The sequence below is a fragment of the Eptesicus fuscus genome, chromosome 6 (genome assembly GCF_027574615.1).
Source record: "Eptesicus fuscus isolate TK198812 chromosome 6, DD_ASM_mEF_20220401, whole genome shotgun sequence".
Lineage (NCBI taxonomy): Eukaryota > Metazoa > Chordata > Mammalia > Chiroptera > Vespertilionidae > Eptesicus > Eptesicus fuscus.
Genome location: NC_072478.1, coordinates 71,094,273 through 71,101,424, shown reverse-complemented (window position 1 = coordinate 71,101,424; position 7,152 = coordinate 71,094,273).

The following is a 7,152-nucleotide window of genomic DNA, read 5'->3' as shown; positions in this document are numbered from 1 at the left end:
CACGACTGCACTAAAAGCTCCCAATGTTCAAATAGCCTCCGGAGTTCCAAAATAATTCTACCAGATTCTGCAACTGCACCTTTTGTCTGAGCGAGAGGACCCCACCCGCTCCCCTGTGATCAGTGGTCCTGGTCTGTCTCCCCCTCCCCGTCCACGTGTGTCTGTGGGCTCGGCTGTCTCCAGGTGGAGCTCGTCGGGGGTTTTCTACCATCGCAGCCACAATACTGTCAGGTTTTTAAACAAGTCGGTATACCTGCCTGTGTCTCCACACCTGCCCGGCCACTATCTTGCTGGCTTTTTAAAAGCCTGCTCTCTTGGAACTTTCTAGTTTGTTCCTTCATCCTCTCCTCCACCACCGCAAACACTGGCCCTCACACAGCTCCCTTGTCTTCTGTATTTCACCCGGCGACGAGATGCAGACACACACACTGCACATACACCTATAGATTGCTTTTCCTTGCCAATGCCCTCAAGAGGCAGGTGGCGTCGCTGAGAGCAGAGGTAGCACCTGGGATTGAACTCTGGCTTTGTAAGGTGACCTTGCACATGTTACCTAACCTGTGCCTCAACTTACTCTTTTGTAAAATGTGGACTACAGCACCTTTCTCCCAAGAACATTGCACCATTAAATGTGTTCTTAAGTGAAGTGCGGGAAACCTGGCCTGTTCGGCAGGGGTGCTGGGCGGGCACTTTTCAGAACCAGAGCTCTGGGCAGAGACGCAGCCCTGGCCGTGACCTCCCTGGAGACCGGACAGCGGCGGAGTCCGGAGTTTGAATCAGCTCCAGTCCGCAGCTGTCCGACGGGATGGACGGGGTGGGGCGGGGTTGGGGGGACATTGCTTAACTCTTGAGCCTCCATTTCCTTACCTAAAATTAGATTAAATGAGTCAACAGATACAGCCACACAGATGACCCTCAAAAAAGAATCAGATGAAATGACAATGTCGGAACAGGCTCCCCTTCTGGGGAGGGGGTGTCTGGGCAGGGCCTCAGGGAGCCCTGGAACACATGGCCCCATGGTCTGGGCGGCAGTAAATGAATAACATCCACAAGTTGCTCACTGCGTGAAAGAGATGAAGGGCCAACCTCAGCGCTGCAGCCACAGCCTGGGAGGGCAGGTCTCCTTGGCCCCACACACTCCACCAGCCACAGAAATGTCTGCACCGCGCTGGATCCCACCTGTCCACACAGCCCGGGCACAGTGTTTGCCTTCCACGGCGCCAGGGACAGATCAGAGCCTCCGGGACTCTCCTCAGGAAGCTCCGCGTAAAGCAACTGGGAGGTTCCTCCTCTTTCAGCTTCATTGCTTTTAGTTTAGAGGTGATACAGTGGTTTAGATTATAATCTGCGTAGAATTCTTCTAGAATAATGATAATAGCTAAAGACTATTTGAATGTGAATCTTACAAGGTAATTGCTTCCACTGCATTCCATTTGTAGGCAGTGCTAATACAGAAGTGTTACTATTAAGTCCACTAAAGCAATCCACAATACAGCAATAATTTTTTTGTCTTCTGAAATAATTTCAACCATTTTCTCTTTGAGTTTTATTGCTGTTATTGAAGGGATTACATAGTAGCTCAAATGAAAGCTTCATAATTTTTAGGATATGATTTATAAATGTATAGTTATAAAATGTGATCTTATTACAAACTTATTTCCATCTTATTTGGCCTCTGGCTAGTATAAAGACAATACTTTCGTTTTGCTACTTAAGTATATTCTGTTGGCCCAGGAAAAGAGCAATTTCTTGTCTCTCCTCTAAAATAATGTTGCATTTTTCTCATTTCGTTTCACTTGCCTACACAGCAGCATAGTTTGGGGAAACTGGCAACTTGGTCTCTGTCCCCTTTCACAAACCAGAGAGAGCAAAGCAGACTGAATGTAAGCTCATATACAGAAAAACCTAAGAAATGCGTATCAAAAGCTGTTAGGACTAATGAATGAGTATGTACCACACCTTCCTAAGGAGCCTTTTTACGCATTTTCATCTATTCACCCTCAATGGAACGGGAACACTTACTCCTGATAAGAACACATGTTCTGGTGCAGTGGTCGGCAAACTCATTAGTCAACAGAGCCAAATATCAACAGTACAACGATTGAAATTTCTTTTGAGAGCCACATTTTTTAAACTTAAACTTCTAACGCCACTTCTTCAAAATAGACTCGCCCGGGCCGTGGTATTTTGTGGAAGAGCCACACTCAAGGGGCCAAAGAGCCGCATGTGGCTCGCGAGCCGCAGTTTGCCAACCACGGTTCTGGTGGACCAAGTAGCTCAGTGGGTTGAAGCGTTAACTCGTACACCAAAAAGGTTGTGGATTCGATCCCCAGTCAGGGCACATATGGGTGGCAACCAATCAATGTTTCTCTCAAAAAATCAATAAACATAGCCTTGGGTGAGGATTAAAAAATAATGCGTGCCGAAACCGGTTTGGCTCAGTGGATAGAGCGTCGGCCTTCGGACTCAAAGGTCCCGGGTTCGATTCCGGTCAAGGGCATGTACCTTGGTTGCGGGCACATCCCCAGTAGGGGGTGTGCAAGAGGCAGCTGATCGATGTTTCTCTCTCATCGATGTTTCTAACTCTCTATCCCTTTCTCTTCCTCTCTGTAAAAAATCAATAAAATATATTAAAAAAAAATAATGCGTGGTCTGGTACAAAAATTAATAATACTGTAATGTATTATGGAGTTATAACAAAATATATATTAATAGCACAATGGTAGGAGAGAAATGGAAGTTTACTGTTGTCAGATGCTCACATTGTAGGTGAAGTGGTAAAACATCATTTGAAGGTAGACTGGTGAGTTCAAGATGAATAGAGTAACTAGATAATTCATTAAAAAGAATGCAGCCCGCCTGGCGTGGCGCAGCGGTGAGCACAGACCTGTGCGCCAGGAGATCACGGCTCAGTTCCTGGTCAGGGCACATGCCCGGGTTCGGGCTCAATTCCCAGTGTGGGACGTGCAGGAGGCAGCCAGCCGATCAGTGATTCTCTCTCATCATTGATGTTTCTATCTATCTCTCTCTCTCCCCCTCTCTCTGAAATTAATAAAAACATATTTTAAAATTTAATAAAATGAAAAACAAGAATGTATATGTTATCCAGAAACATATAAGAAGGCTAATATATCATAACTAGGTTTTCCCACACTACATTCACAAGGTATAGGAGCAAAAATAGATCTGAATTATATTTGGTGGTATTTTAAGATTTTCATCTATATGTGTACATGATATAGGTCCATATTGTTTGTTTTGTTAATCCTCATTCGAGGATATTTTTCCATTGATTTTTAGAGTGTGGAAAGGAGGGAGGGAGGAAGGGGAGAGAGAAACATCGATGTGAGAGAGACACACTGACTGGTTGTGTCCGCACACACCCTGACTGGGCAGGGGGATCAAACCTGCAACCCAGGTAGGTGCCCCCGACTGGGAATCAAACCCACGATCCTTCAGTGCATGGGCCTACGCTCTACCACTGAGACCACTGGCCAGAGCCTTTTTTTTTTTTTTAATCCTCACCCAAGGATATGTTTATTGATTTTTTTTCAGAAAGAAAGAAAAGGAGCCCAAACCGGTTGGGCTCAGTGGATAGAGCGTCGGCCTTGCGGACTGAAGGGTCCCGGGTTCGATTCCGGTCAAGGGCATGTACCTTGGTTGCGGGCACATCCCCAGTGGGGGGTGTTCAGGAGGCAGCTGATCTATGTTTCTCTCTCATCGATGTTTCTAACTCTCTAGCCCTCTCCCTTCCTCTCTGTAAAAAATCAATAAAATATATATTTTTTTAAAAAAAGAAGAAGAAAGAAAAGGAAAGAGAGAGAAACATCACTGCGAGAGAGAAACATTGACCAGTTGCCTCCCATACGTGCCCTGGCTGGGGATTGAACCCACAACCTGGGTATGTGCCTTGACCAGGAATCGAACCACTGACCTTTCAGTGCATGGAAGGACACTCAACCAACTGAGCCACACCAGCCAGGGCCATATGTTTTTTTACTACATTAAATTTTGGAATTAAATATAAGGTTTAGATTTTTTTAAACTTACACTATGGTAATTCTAAGGAATCCCATATGAAGTTTCCCAAACTTTTCTATTTTGTATACCAATTAATTTTTTACTTTGTCAAATATGACATTAAAAATTAATAACAATCTGAAAAAAGAGGTAGAGAAAGATATAAACAAGTGGAAGAATATACCATGTTCATGGATTGGTAGAATCAACATCATTAAAATGTCCATACTACCCAAAGCAATCTATAGATTCAATGCAATCCCTATTAAAATACTAATGGCATATTTCACAGAGATAGAACAAACAACCCAAAAATTTATATGGAATCAAAAAAGACCCTGTATAGCCACAACAATATTGAGAAAGAACAAAGTTGGAGAGATCACAATACCAGATATCACGTTATACCACAAAGACACTGTAATCAAAACAGCCTGGTACTGGCACAGAACAGGCATATAGATCAATGGAACAGAACAGAGACCCCAGAAATTGACCCAAGCCATTATGCTCCATTAATGGAGTTAAGACGGTCTCTTCAATAAATGGTGTTGGGGAAATTGGACAGGTACATGCAAAAAAAAAAATATAATGAAACTAGACCACCAATTTATACCATACACAAGAATAAACTCAAAATTGATAAAAAGATTTATATGTAAGACTTGAAACCATTAAAATCCTAAAAAAAAACACCATGGGTAGTAAAATCTCAGACATCTCTCATAGCAATATGCCTACGGATACATCTTCTAGGGCAGTGGTTGGCAAACTCATTAGTCAACAGAGCCAAATATCAATAGTACAACGATTGAAATTTCTTTTGAGAGCCAAATTTTTTTAAACTTAAACTTTTAAGGTGCATTGTTATTAACTTAATTAGGGTACTCCTAAGCTGGCCTTTGCTAAAACCTCAAGGGGCCAAAGAGCCGCATGTGGCTCGTGAGCCACAGTTTGCCGACCACGGTTCTAGGGCAAAGGAAGCTATGGAGAAAATAAACAAATGGAACTACATCAAAATAAAAGTTTCTGCACAGCAAAAGAAACCATCAACAAAATGAAAAGGGAGCCCAATGCATGGAAAACATATTTGCCAATGATACATCTGATAAAGGGTTAATTTCCAAAATATACAAGGAACTCATACATCTTAACAAAAGGAAGGCAAACAATCCAATTTAAAATGGGCAAAGGACCTAAATAGACACTTCTCCAAAGTGGACATACAGAAGGCCGAGAGACATGCTCAAAGTCACTAATCATCAGAAAGATGCAAATTAAAACAACAATGAAGTGTCACCTCACACCTGTCAGACTGGCTATCCTATCTAATAAAGAGGGAATACGCAAGTTGATCGTCACACCGGCACAAAGATGCAGCGCCCATAGCCACAAGATGGCGGCACCCAGTCCCCGCAGCCCTGCCGGAGTCCCATGGGGAACTTACATGCATAGCCCATGGACACAGACAATAGTGTGGTGCAGGCCTGGGAGGGGTGGGTGCAGGGTAGAGGGGGTCAATGGGAAAAAAAGGGGGGACATCTGTAATACTTTCAACAATAAAGATAAATTTTTATAAGTACCGCGCGCTAACCAATTGCACCACTGGAGCAAAGATAAACTTTTTAAAAATTAATAACAATCATCTATATCATCAGCATTTAATTTTAAAAGAACATTTACCATCAAAATTTTTCATAGTAAAATACTATCATTTTGATTGTCCTTTATGAATACCTCACTTTGGTAAAGTGATTTTTTTTTTTTTTTCCCTGCTGATGGGTAAAAACTTTAGCCCCGGCTCACAGCGGTTCATAATCCAGTGTTTGTTAGCCCTCGTTTGACCCTCTTCCCTCCCCCAATTAGCGGGGTCATTAGCCAGGGCGGCCCGGGTGCCCGTCGGGACGCGCCTTCCTCTTCCTTCCTGAGGTGCCCACGCCTTTTGCAGACTGCCTCCTGGTTCTCCCATGTTTCTTTTCCCTCCAGACCCAACCCATCTTTGGTCTCCCATAATCCCCTTTTTATATTATTTTGTTGTTGTTGTTAATCCTCACCCGAGGATGTTTTTTCCATTGATTTTTAGAGAGAGTGGAAGGGAGAGATCGAGTGAGAGAGAGAGAAACATCAGGGTAAGAGAGACACATCAGCCGGTTGCCTCCTGCCTGCGCCCTGACCGAGGCCAGGAACTGAGCCTGCAACCCTCGCTGCTCCAAACACTGAGCACACAGGCAAAGGCTATTTAACAGGCTTAACTCACTTTACTTTTCTTGTATAAAATATGGCCCAGACTTGGCACAATACTCTCCAGGTCCATGCATGCTGTCCCAAGAGAGCAGGTGGTGCTTGCTTACCCTGCGTAGGGCCGACCACTGGCACCTGATCTGACTTCCAGCCTCCACAACTGTCCTGGGTTCAGGACGGCATCAGGAGAATCAGCAGCTACGCATGGAACAGCTTCCCATGAAAAAATGAAATGGCTGAGCGACGCCTCCACATCCGAGAACGAGCGAGGCCCACCGCGCCGGCTCAGCCACACAGTCCGTCTGAAGGAACTGAGAACAGTTTCTCCTGAGGAGCCAGGGGTCTGACCCCCACATCGGGTTTCCCGACTTTGAACTAACACCTGCACCAGAAAGCCCAGGCCCCAGAACATCTAGGCTTCAAAACCAACAGCTCCGGCCCAGGAGACCTCGAGGCACACAGTGAACTAAGAAATGGCTCCTCGGGGCCCGGCCTGCACTTACCTGCCAGGCTCCGCGCGGGGACGGCCCCAAGGTGTGCAGACTCCATGAACCAGGCTCCATCTTCAGGCATCAACGTGGGGCGGAGGGGCAGGCACCTAGTAACACACACCTAGGGCCTCACCTCTCCGGTTCCCCCCTCAGGCTCCTCAGCAGGTGGGCGCATCCCTCTCCCAGCTCGGAGGCCCCAGCCCTCGGAGGCCCCAGCCCATTCTCCACACCGGGCCTTACGTAGGCAATTTGCTGACCATCGGCCGCGCTAAACAGGAAGGAGCCGCCTCTTGCGGGACTCAAGGCTTCATCAACTGTTCTTAAAACTATTTATCGTGTTAAGTCTAGAGAGACTGAAAATGTTTATTTAAACAATTATAAAAATCATAAGGAGCTGATT